Source organism: Coregonus lavaretus, assembly GCF_964263955.1.
Source record: "Coregonus lavaretus genome assembly, contig: HAP1_SCAFFOLD_3290, whole genome shotgun sequence".
Taxonomy (NCBI): domain Eukaryota; kingdom Metazoa; phylum Chordata; class Actinopteri; order Salmoniformes; family Salmonidae; genus Coregonus; species Coregonus lavaretus.
The window spans coordinates 1-12,364 of NW_028166614.1; the positions used below are offsets into that span (position 1 = coordinate 1).

Consider the following 12,364-nt stretch of genomic DNA (forward strand, 5'->3'; position numbering starts at 1 on the left):
CGGAGGGAGTGAGGGAGGGAGGAAGGGAGAGAGAGAGAGGGAGAGACGGAGGGAGCTATAGGAGGGGGAGAGAGAGGGAGGGATGGAGGCAGGGGGAGAGGGAGGGAGGGAGGTAGGAAGAGAGAGAGAGAGAGACGGAGGGAGGGAGTGAGGGAGGGAGGAAGGGAGGGAGGGAGAGAGCGACGGAGGGAGCTATAGGAGGGGGAGAGAGAGGGAGAGAGGGAGGGATGGAGGCAGGGGGAGAGGGAGGGAGGGAGGAAGAGAGAGAGAGAGAGAGACGGAGGGAGAGAGGGAGGGAGGAAGGGAGAGAGAGGGAGGGATGGAGGCAGGGGGAGAGGGAGGGAGGTAGGTAGGAAGGGAGAGAGTGGGAGAGAAAGAGGGAGAGATGGAGGGGGAGAGAAAGAGAGGGAGGTAGGAAGGGAGAGAGAGTGGGAGGGAGATGGATGGAGGCAGGCAGGCAGGGGAGAGGGATGAGGAGGGAGGGAGGGAGCTATAGAAGGGAGAGAGGGAGGGGAATAGAAAATCAGCAGTTATTAGTCAATCTTTATTGTTATAAAGAATAGTAGTGCAAGAATAGTGTCTTCCAGAAGTCATTTATAGTGCTTACCAGAGTACACACTAATAGCGTCTTCCAGAAGTCATCATTACCAGAGTACACACTAACAGTAATCCAATTCCATGGTGATCTGCACAGTGTGTCCTATTATATACAGTAGATCGGTGTTGCATAGAATACCTGTAAAAAGCATCAACTGACACACACCTGAAAATGTTTGTTTCTTACTAAGTGTGAGTAAACTGTCTAAAAATAAAATACAGTATATACAGTATGGTAGGTTAGGGTTCGCCATTCAATAGAGTGTGTTGACTTTATTTTTATTTTTACAGTTGCATAAAAGAACGCCACACACTCCACATTCCCAAATAACTGTGACCTGCTTAACAAATGTAGGCATTATCCTTGCATATTCAATAGTTAGAACAACAACAACAACAAAAAAGCATATTTATAAAAAAAATCACATTCATACTTTAAAATAATATTTTAAAAATAGGGTGCAAATAGGGTGCCATTTGGGATGCCAACAAAGTGCAGGCATTGAGGAAACAGGAAGCGTCCGTTGTGAGGAGATGGTTCAGCCAATCAGACGTCTCCAAACTTCTTCATCATCGCCTTCCGACTGAGCTCATAGGCCAAGAAGAGAGCTCCGTTGGCAGGGAAGGTTCTAATCATGGTGGGGGTGAGGCCTGAGTAGAGAGGAGCCACTCCTACAGGAAGAACAGAAATATAGAGAATGACAGGTTCTGTGTAGAATATAAACTGTTGAACATTTGATGTACCATCTTAAAATCACAGTGAACCAGTGGTGTAAAGTACGTAAGTAAAAATAGTTTTTGGGGTATCTGTCCTTTATTTATATTGACAACATTTACTACATTCCTAAAGAAAATAATATAGTTTTTAATAATATACATTTTCCCTGACACCCAAAAGTACTTGTTACATTTTTCATGCTTAGCAGGACAGGAAAATTTATTTTGATACTTAAGTATATTTCAAACCAAATATTTTTAGACTTTTATTCAAGTAGTATTTTACTGGGTGACTTACACTCTTACTTGAGTCATTTTCTGTTAAGGTATCTTTACTTTTACTCAAGTATGACAATTGGGTACTTTTTCCACCCCTGCAGTGAACTGGAAGAGACAGTCCTGCTCACTGTGTACTGTATACACATTTCATGTAGTAACCAAAAAATATATTTTAGATTCTTCAAAGTAGCCACCCTTTGCCTTGATGACAGCTTTGCATTCTCTCAACCAGCTTCATGAGATAGTCACCTGGAATGCTTTTCCAACAGTCTTGAAGGTGTTCGTACATATCCTGAGCACTTGTTGGCTGCTTTTCCTTCACTCTGCGGTTCAACTCATCCCAAACCATGTCAATTGGGTTGAGGTCGGGTGATTGTGTAGGCCAGGTCATCTGATGCAGCACTCCATCACTCTCCTTCTTGGTCAAATAGCCCTTACACAGCCTGGAGGTGTGTTGGGTCATTGTCCTGTTGAAAAACAAATGATAGTCCCACTAAGCCCAAACCAGATGGGATGGCGTATCGCTGCAGAATGCTGTGGTAGCCATGCTGGTTAAGTGTGCCTTGAATTCGAAATAAATCACAGACAGTGTCACCAGCAAAGCACCCCCACACCATCACACCTCCTCCTCCATGCTTCACACATGCGGAGATCATCCGTTCACCTACTCTGCGTCTCACAAAGACATAGCGGTTGGAATCAAAATTCTAAAATTTGGACATTGGAGATTTCCACCATTCTAATGTCCATTGCTCATGTTTCTTGGCCCAAGCAAGTGTCTTCTTCTTTCTTTGCAGCAATTCGACCATGAAGTGGTACTCCTGAGTGGTGCAGTGGTCTAAGGCACTGCATCGCAGTGCTAACTGTGCCACTAGATCCTGGTTCGAATCCAGGCTCTGTCGCAGCCGGCCGCGACCGGGAGACCCATGGGGCGGCGCACAATTGGCCCAGCGTCGTCCAGGGTAGGGGAGGGAATGGCCGGCAGGGATGTAGCTCAGTTGGTAGAGCATGGCATTTGCAACGCCAGGGTTGTGGGTTCGATTCCAGTATAAAAAATTAAAATGTATGCTAAATGACTAAAATGTAAAAAATGTAAATGTAATGAAGGCCTGATTCATGCAGTCTCCTCTGAACAGTTGATGTTGAGATGTGTCTGTTACTTGAACTCTGTGAGGTGCAATCTGAGGTGCAGTTAATTGCTAATTTCTGTTGCTGGTAACTCTAATGAACTTATCCTCTGCAGCAGAGGTAACTCTGGGTCTTCCATTCCTGTTCGGTTCTGGATTGACTGACCTTTACAGTGAGGGAAAAAAGTATTTGATCCCCTGCTGATTTTGTACGTTTGCCCACTGACAAAGAAATGGTAATAATTTTAATGGTAGGTTTATTTGAACAGTGAGAGACAGAATAACAACAAAAAAATCCTGAAAAACGCATGTCAAAATGTTATGAATTGATTTGCATTTTAATGAGGGAAATAAGTATTTGACCCCTCTGCAAAACATGACTTAGTACTTGGTGGCAAAACCCTTGTTGGCAATCACAGAGGTCAGACGTTTCTTGTAGTTGGCCACCAGGTTTGCACACATCTCAGGAGGGATTTTGTCCCACTCCTCTTTGCAGATCTTCTCCAACTCATTAATGTTTCGAGGCTGACGTTTGGTAACTCGAACCTTCAGCTCCCTCCACAGATTTTCTATGGGATTAAGGTCTGGAGACTGGCTAGGCCACTCCAGGACCTTAATGTGCTTCTTGAGCCACTCCTTTGTTGCCTTGGCCGTGTGTTTTGGGTCATTGTCATGCTAGAATACCCATCCATGACCCATTTTCAATGCACTGGCTGAGGGAAGGAGGTTCTTACCCAAGATTTGACGGTACATGGCCCCGTCCATTGTCCCTTTGATGCGGTGAAGTTGTCCTGTCCCCTTAGCAGAAAAACACCCCCAAAGCATAATGTTTCCACCTCCATGTTTGACGGTGGGGATGATGTTCTTGGGGTCATAGGCAGCATTCCTCCTCCTCCAAACACGGCGAGTTGAGTTGATGCCAAAGAGCTCCATTTTGGTCTCATCTGACCACAACACTTCCACCCAGTTCTCCTCTGAATCATTCAGATGTTCATTGGCAAACTTCAGAAGGGCATGTATATGTGCTTTCTTGAGCAGGGGGACCTTGAGGGCGCTGCAGGATTTCAGTCTTTCACGGCGTAGTGTGTTACCAATTGTTTTCTTGGTGACTATGGTCCCAGCTGCCTTGAGATCATTGACAAGATCCTCCCGTGTAGTTCTGGGCTGATTCCTCACAGTTCTCATGATCATTGCAACTCCACGAGGTGAGATCTTGCATGGAGCCCCAGGCCGAGGGAGATTGACAGTTATTTTGTGTTTCTTCCATTTGCGAATAATCGCACAAACTGATGTCACCTTCTCACCAAGCTGCTTGGCGATGGTCTTGTAGCCCATTCCAGCCTTGTGTAGGTCTACAATCTTGTCCCTGACATTCTTGGAGAGCTCTTTGGTCTTGGCCATGGTGGAGAGTTTGGAATCTGATTGATTGATTGCTTCTGTGGACAGGTGTCTTTTATACAGGTAACAAGCTGAGATTAGGAGCACTCCCTTTAAGAGTGTGCTCATAATCTCAGCTCGTTACCTGTATAAAAGACACCTGGGAGCCAGAACTCTTTCTGGTTGAGAGGGGGGTCAAATATTTATTTCCCTCATTAAAATGCAAATCAAAATGCAAATCAATTTATAAACATTTTTGACATGCGTTTTTCTGGATTTTTTTGTTGTTATTCTGTCTCTCACTGTTCAAATAAACCTATCATTAAAATTATTGACTGATCATTTCTTTGCCAGTGGGCAAACGTACAAAATCAGCAGGGGATCAAATACTTTTTTCCCTCACTGTACATCTTCCTTCAACCATTACCAATATAGTAGTTATTTAATGCAGTATCTATTTATTCTCTCACCTTCAGTGCGTATGATCCCCATTAAGGTCTTGATGAAGCCTTGCTGTCTGCCTGCTAGGGAGTGGACCTGGATCCTGGACTTCACACAGTCTATGGGATAGATCACCAGCCACAGGCATGCTCCCCCAAACCCACCACTGAACATCAGAGGGACCAACCTAGAGAGGAGAGGATGAGGGGGAGGGGAGAGGAGGGGAGGGGAGAGGAGAGGAGAGGAGAGGAGAGGAGAGGAGAGGAGAGGAGAGGAGAGGAGAGGAGAGGAGAGGAGAGGAGAGGAGAGGAGAGGAGAGGAGAGGAGAGGAGAGGAGAGGAGAGGAGAGGGAGGGGAGGGGAGAGGAGAGGAGAGGAGAGGAGAGGAGAGGAGAGGAGAGGAGAGGAGAGGAGAGGAGAGGAGAGGAGAGGAGAGGAGAGGAGAGGAGAGGCCATTTAGAACACAGTGATTACTCAAATAGTTGCATTGCAAAACTTTGCAAGAAACCAATGAATGAATACATATATCCAACAGGTGTTCATGATTCCACCCTCATACCTATACCATCCTTTTCAGTGCTCAGATGCTGAGCGAATGTCGTGCGACATAGCTCGTAGGCTCCGAAGAAGCAGAAATACCCGGGCACCTCCCTGACGATGGTTGTAGTCAAACCCTGGTAGAACCCAAGAGGACCGTCCTTCCTCAACACAGTCCGAACCACGGACCACACCGAACTGGACAGACCCAGGGAGACACAACACAGATATGATACCCTGCGGTTATCTTGCCAGAGGCCTCCATTTTATGCATCAAATCAAATGTATTTTTACATCAGCAGTGGTCACAAAGTACTTCTACAGAAACCCAGCGAAAAACCCCAAACAGCAATGGGGTTCTCGTCTTATCTTACCTCTTCTGCCCTGCAGGTATCTTGCCGGAGGCCTCCATCTCATGCATGGCCTGCAGACGACACTTGACCAGCTCCGTGGGACAGAGAGCCAGGGATGAGAAGATGGAGGCTAGGGAGCCTGACCACGCCTTCTGGAGGTCACTAAGGAGAGGACCAAGGACCAGGGGGAGAAATGAAGGAGGACAACCATAGCAGAGGGGACATATTTTACAGTAAATTGGAACGGAACACAAAATCCTAAGACTGGTTAATGTTACACAACTGATATTTAAAAAGGCACTGTCTTGTGAAAGACCTGTAGGATCATTGTTGAATTACATGCATATACAATTATCTGCTTGGTCAGAATTACAAATCATGTGAGATCTAGAAATTACACACAATACACACTCTATAAAGACCCTGTAGAAAGAGCCCAACATGCCAAGGCTTGTCTTGGTGGTCCTATACGGCAGTCTAACCTGAGTTCTACGGCTCTGTCCATGCCGGTGATTCGCCGCAATACGTCCTGGCAGAAACCATAGCTCATGAAGAGGACAGCGTTCTCTGCGACGTTGGCTATGAGGGCTGGGGTGGCTCCTTGGTAAAGCCCTCTCAGACCCACTTGTCTACAGACCCGCCGGGTAACATTGACAGGAAACAGGTACTCAGATTCAGAAACTCTTGGAGGATAATGGAAGTTGGAAAACTTGGTAAAATGCTACAATGGAAAAAATGAATTTGTATTACTACAACCAGTCGTTTTGATGTGTAGCCTCCATCAAGATACACTATATATACAAAAGTATCTGGACACCCCTTCAAAATAGTGGATTCGGCTATTTCAGCCACACCCGTTGCTGACAGGTTTATAAAATCGAGCACACAGCCAAGCAATCTCCATAGACAAACAATGGCCGTAGAATGGCCTTACTGAAGAGCTCAGTGACCTTCAATGTGGCACCGTCATAGGATGCCACCTTTCCAACAAGTCAGTTTGTCAAATTTCTGCCCTGCTAGAGCTGCCCCGGTCAACTGTAAGTGCTGTTAAATGTCTAGGAACAACAACAGTTCAGCCGTGAAGTGGTAGGCCACACAAGCTCACAGAACGGGACCGGTGATTGCTGAAGCGCATAGCGAGTAACAATCGTCTGTCTTCAGTTGCAACACTCACTACCGAGTTCCAAGCTGACTCTGGAAGCAACGTCAGCACAATAACTGTTAGTCGGGAGCTTCATGAAATGGGTTTCCATGGCCGAGCAGCAGCACATAAGCCTAAGATCACCAAGCGCAATGCCAAGCGTCGGCTGGAGTGGTGTAAAGCCAAGCTGTTTTTACCTGTAGGTGGACATGAAGCAGTGGAGGAAGCCTCGGTACATGGAAGGGAAGGTCTGCATTTTCACCTTGGCTGTGTCAAATGGCTGGCCACTGAACACACAGGCTGTCCCACCTAGAGGCAACAGGGGAGGAGGAAGATGGAGAGGGTTAGAAACACAGCTCCGGGGTGAGGTTTCCCCTCGGTACAGATCTAGGATCAGAGGAGGGGAGGAGACGGGAGATGGAGAGGGGACAGAGGAGAGGGGAGGAGGGAGGAGGGGAGGAGGAAGATGGAGAGGGGACAGAGGAGAGGGGAGGAGGGAGATGGAGAGGGGACAAAGGAGAGGGGAGGAGGGAGATGGAGAGGAGACAGAGGGGAGGGGAGGAGGGAGATGGAGAGAAGACAGAGGAGATGGGAGGAGGGAGATGGAGAGGGGACAGAGGAGAGGGGAGGAGGGAGATGGAGAGGGGACAGAGGAGAGGGGAGGAGGGAGATGGAGAGGGGAAAGAGGAGAGGGAAGGAGGGAGATGGAGAGGAGACAGAGGAGAGGGGAGGAGGGAGGGAGATGAGAGGAGACAGAGGAGAGGGGAGGAGGGAGATGGAGAGGGGACAGAGGAGAGGGGAGGAGGGAGATGGAGAGGGGACAGAGGAGAGGGGAGGAGGGAGATGGAGAGGGGACAGAGGAGAGGGGACGAGGGAGATGGAGAGGAGACAGAGGGGAGTAGGGAGATGGAGAGGAGACAGAGGGGAGTAGGGAGATGGAGAGGAGACAGAGGAGAGGGGAGGAGGGAGATGGAGAGGAGACAGAGGAAAGGGGAGGAGGGAGATGGAGAGGAGACAGAGGAGAGTAGGGAGATGGAGAGGAGACAGAGGAGAGGGGAGGAGGGAGATGGAGAGGAGACAGAGGAAAGGGGAGGAGGGAGATGGAGAGAAGACAAAGAGGTGAAAGGGAAACTAATATTTTGTTAGCACATTTACTACGTATGAATCAGGATCAATCCCTTGACAACACCCAACATTATATTCTGCTGACTTTTCCTTCTTAACCTTCCCAAAACAGACGACACATTTTGATGGCAGGCCTACTGTAGCCACTCCTGTCTGGAGGTGTCCTCCTTACTGTTGCCAACCTGTCTCCTTGTCTGGAGGTGTCCTCCCTACTGTTGCCAACCTGTCTCCTTGTCTGGAGGTGTCCTCCCTACTGTTGCCAACCTGCCTCCTTGTCTGGAGGTGTCCTCCTTACTGTTGCCAACCTGGCTCCTTGTCTGGAGGTGTCCTCCTTACTGTTGCCAACCTGTCTCCTTGTCTGGAGGTGTCCTCCTTACTGTTGCCAACCTGCCTCCTTGTCTGGAGGTGTCCTCCTTACTGTTGCCAACCTGCCTCCTTGTCTGGAGGTGTCCTCCTTACTGTTGCCAACCTGTCTCCTTGTCTGGAGGTGTCCTCCCTACTGTTGCCAACCTGCCTCCTTGTCTGGAGGTGTCCTCCTTACTGTTGCCAACCTGTCTCCTTGTCTGGAGGTGTCCTCCTTACTGTTGCCAACCTGTCTCCTTGTCTGGAGGTGTCCTCCTTACTGTTGCCAACCTGCCTCCTTGTCTGGAGGTGTCCTCCTTACTGTTGCCAACCTGCTTCCTTGTCTGGAGGTGTCCTCCTTACTGTTGCCAACCTGCCTGGAGGTGTCCTCCTTACTGTTGCCAACCTGCCTGGAGGTGTCCTCCTTACTGTTGCCAACCTGCCTGGAGGTGTTCTCCTTACTGTTGCCAACCTGCCTCCTTGTCTGGAGGTGTCCTCCTTACTGTTGCCAACCTGACTCCTTGTCTGGAGGTGTCCTCCTTACTGTTGCCAACCTTTCTCCTTGTCTGGAGGTGTCCTCCTTACTGTTGCCAACCTGCCTCCTTGTCTGGAGGTGTCCTCCTTACTGTTGCCAACCTGCCTCCTTGTCTGGAGGTGTCCTCCTTACTGTTGCCAACCTGTCTCCTTGTCTGGAGGTGTCATCCTTACTGTTGCCAACCTGACTCCTTGTCTGGAGGTGTCCTCCTTACTGTTGCCAACCTGACTCCTTGTCTGGAGGTGTCCTCCTGACTGTTGCCAACCTGCCTCCTTGTCTGGAGGTGTCCTCCTTACTGTTGCCAACCTGGCTCCTTGTCTGGAGGTGTCCTCCTTACTGTTGCCAACCTGCCTCCTTGTCTGGAGGTGTCCTCCTTACTGTTGCCAACCTACCTCCTTGTCTGGAGGTGTCCTCCTTACTGTTGCCAACCTGCCTCCTTGTCTGGAGGTGTCCTCCTTACTGTTGCCAACCTGCCTCCTTGTCTGGAGGTGTCCTCCTTACTGTTGCCAACCTGACTGGAGGTGTCCTCCTTACTGTTGCCAACCTGCCTGGAGGTGTCCTCCTTACTGTTGCCAACCTGCCTGGAGGTGTCCTCCTTACTGTTGCCAACCTGCCTCCTTGTCTGGAGGTGTCCTCCTCACTGTTGCCAACCTGACTGGAGGTGTCCTCCTTACTGTTGCCAACCTGCCTCCTTGTCTGGAGGTGTCCTCCTTACTGTTGCCAACCTGCCTGGAGGTGTCCTCCTTACTGTTGCCAACCTGCCTGGAGGTGTCCTCCTTACTGTTGCCAACCTGCCTGGAGGTGTCCTCCTTACTTTTTGCCAACCTGCATGGAGGTGTCCTCCTTACTGTTGCCAACCTGCCTGGAGGTGTCCTCCTTACTGTTGCCAACCTGCCTGGAGGTGTCCTCCTTACTGTTGCCAACCTGCCACACATTGTTAGGGGAGTTATATGTTTTTTTTTATATGGAACAGGGAATGTACTGCAGACCTACTGTACGTCTGCATCCCAAATGCCACCCTATTCCCTACATAGAGCACTACTTTCCACAAGAGCCCATGGGCCCTGGTTAAAAGTAGTGCACTAGAATAGGGAATAGGGTGCCATTTTGGAGGAAACCTAGATGTAGACCTACCTATCGCTCCAGCTGAGAGGTCTATGATGGCCTGGACCACTGGATGTGGTGCCATGATGATGATGTGATGATGTGATGATGATGATGTTAAACCTTCACCACTGGTCACAGAAGAACACATCACCCACAGTAAACATTTACAGGCTGTCATAGAAGAACACATCACCCACAGTAAATATTCACAGGCTGTCATAACACGACTGTAACACGTGACTTCCGTCTCGCTTCCGTCTCGCTTCCGCATTGTCTCCGTGCTGCTCTGCTGTTTGTTGCTACTTGGCTACCTGCCAAACTATTCACGTTTTACTTTTAATAAACGTTTAATCAATCTCTGTGTTCAACAAATTTACCAACTTTTTAGTTTTGTCCTCACTCATCTTTTTTCGTTAAACGTTTTCACCCCGGACGTTTATCCCGAGACAGAAGAGTCATTTTCCTGTGCGATTTAGCTGCCAACTTTACGTTATTTTCCGTTTTTCCATCGCAACTTTTTTTCCCTTATTCAACTTTTTCACTCCGGACGCTTTATCTGGACATGGCTCATCAACATCTTCAACAGCCGAAGCTAAGTAGTAACATTAACATGATGTCTTTTAATTGCAGTCGCTGTACTCATAATATACAGGAGAATTCTCGCCTTACGGCGAGAATAGCTGTGCTACAAGCCCAGCTTCAGACGCAATCGTTAGGCAAGAGTATTATCAGTGTAGGAAAGGAAGAAACAGCGTCTGTGCCACCAGTAAGTACAGACAGTAACGTTAGTATAACTCCCCCCGCACAGTCCCTGCAGCCGGACAACTTTCTCATGGCTTCTGGAGGGAAATACTGTTGGAATGCTCAACCGGTGTCGCTCATTCAGCCGACAGAAACCTTCAACCGGTTTTCCCCATTATGTAGCGAGTCGGAGTCTGAGTCTGAGTCTTCTCTAGTCTCTACTCCTCCCGTTACGGGGTCTGAGACGCCGAAGGCTCCCACCATTAGCTCTGACAAATTGAAAACCCTAGTCATTGGCGACTCCATTACCCGCAGTATTAGACTTAAAACGAATCACCCAGCGATCATACACTGTTTACCAGGGGGCAGGGCTACCGACGTTAAGGCTAATCTAAAGATGGTGCTGGCTAAAGCTAAAACTGGCGAGTGTAGAGAGTATAGAGATATTGTTATCCACGTCGGCACCAACGATGTTAGGATGAAACAGTCAGAGGTCACCAAGTGCAACATAGCTTCATCGTGTAAATCAGCTAGAAAGATGTGTCGGCATCGAGTAATTGTCTCTGGCCCCCTCCCAGTTAGGGGAAGTGACGAGCTCTACAGCAGAGTCTCAGCACTTAATCGCTGGTTGAAAACTGTTTTCTGCCCCTCCCAAAAGATAACATTTGTGGATAATTGGCCCTCTTTCTGGGACTCACCCACAAACAGGATCAAGCCTGACCTGCTGAGGAGTGACGGACTCCATCCTAGCTGGAGGGGTGCTCTCCTCTTATCTACCAACATAGATAGGGCTCTAACTCCTTTAGCCCCACAGTGAAATAGGGTGCAGGCCAGGCAGCAGGCTGTTAGCCAACCTGCCAGCTTAGTGGAGTCTGCCAATAGTATAGTCAGTGTAGTCAGCTCAGCCATACCCATTGAGACTGTGTCTGTGCCTCGACCTAGGTTGGGCAAAACTAAACATGGTGGTGTCCACCCTAGCAATCTTATTAGGATAAAGACCTCCTCCATTCCTGCCATTATTGAAAGAGATCGTGATACCTCACATCTCAAAATAGGGTTACTTAATGTTAGATCCCTCACTTCAAAGGCAGTCATAGTCAATGAACTAATCACTGATCATAATCTTGATGTGATTGGCCTGACTGAAACATGGCTTAAGCCTGATGAATTTGCTGTGTTAAATGAGGCCTCACCTCCTGGTTACACTAGTGACCATATTCCCCGTGCATCCCGCAAAGGCGGAGGTGTTGCTAACATTTACGATAGCAAATTTCAATTTACAAAAAAAAAAATGACGTTTTCATCTTTCGAGCTTCTAGTCATGAAATCTATGCAGCCTACTCAATCACTTTTTATAGCTACTGTTTACAGGCCTCCTGGGCCATATACAGCGTTCCTCTCTGAGTTTCCTGAATTCCTATCAGACCTTGTAGTCATAGCAGATCATATTCTAATTTTTGGTGATTTTAATATTCACATGGAGAAGTCCACAGACCCACTCCAAAAGTCCTTCGGAGCCATTATCGACTCAGTGGGTTTTGTCCAACATGTCTCTGGACCTACTCACTGCCACAGTCATACTCTGGACCTAGTTTTGTCCCATGGAATAAATGTTGTAGATCTTAATGTTTTTCCACAAAATCCTGGACTATCGGACCACCATTTTATTACGTTTGCAATCGCAACAAATAATCTGCTCAGACCCCAACCAAGGAGCATCAAAAGTCGTGCTATAAATTCTCAGACAACACAAAAATTCATTGATGCCCTTCCAGACCCCTTCTGCCTACCCAAGGACGTCAGAGGACAAAAATCAGTTAACCACTTAACTGAGGAACTAAATTTAACCTTGCACAATACCCTAGATGCAGTTGCACCCCTAAAAACGAAAAACATTTGTCATAAGAAACTAGCTCCCTGGTATACAGAAAATACCCGAGCTTTGA

The 12,364-nt window shown here is 48.0% G+C and overlaps 1 pseudogene across 1 annotated transcript; it reads right to left on the bottom strand.

Moving 5' to 3' along the window:
• Positions 1 to 1,065: 1,065 nt before the first annotated feature.
• LOC311114507 (mitochondrial ornithine transporter 1-like) lies at positions 1,066 to 9,768 on the bottom strand (annotated as a pseudogene). The gene is made up of 7 exons: positions 9,705 to 9,768; positions 6,766 to 6,877; positions 5,910 to 6,056; positions 5,449 to 5,589; positions 5,097 to 5,272; positions 4,568 to 4,725; positions 1,066 to 1,269 (listed from the first exon to the last, which is right to left on the bottom strand). The product of its transcript is annotated as a mitochondrial ornithine transporter 1-like (transcript).
• Positions 9,769 to 12,364: the final 2,596 nt, after the last annotated feature.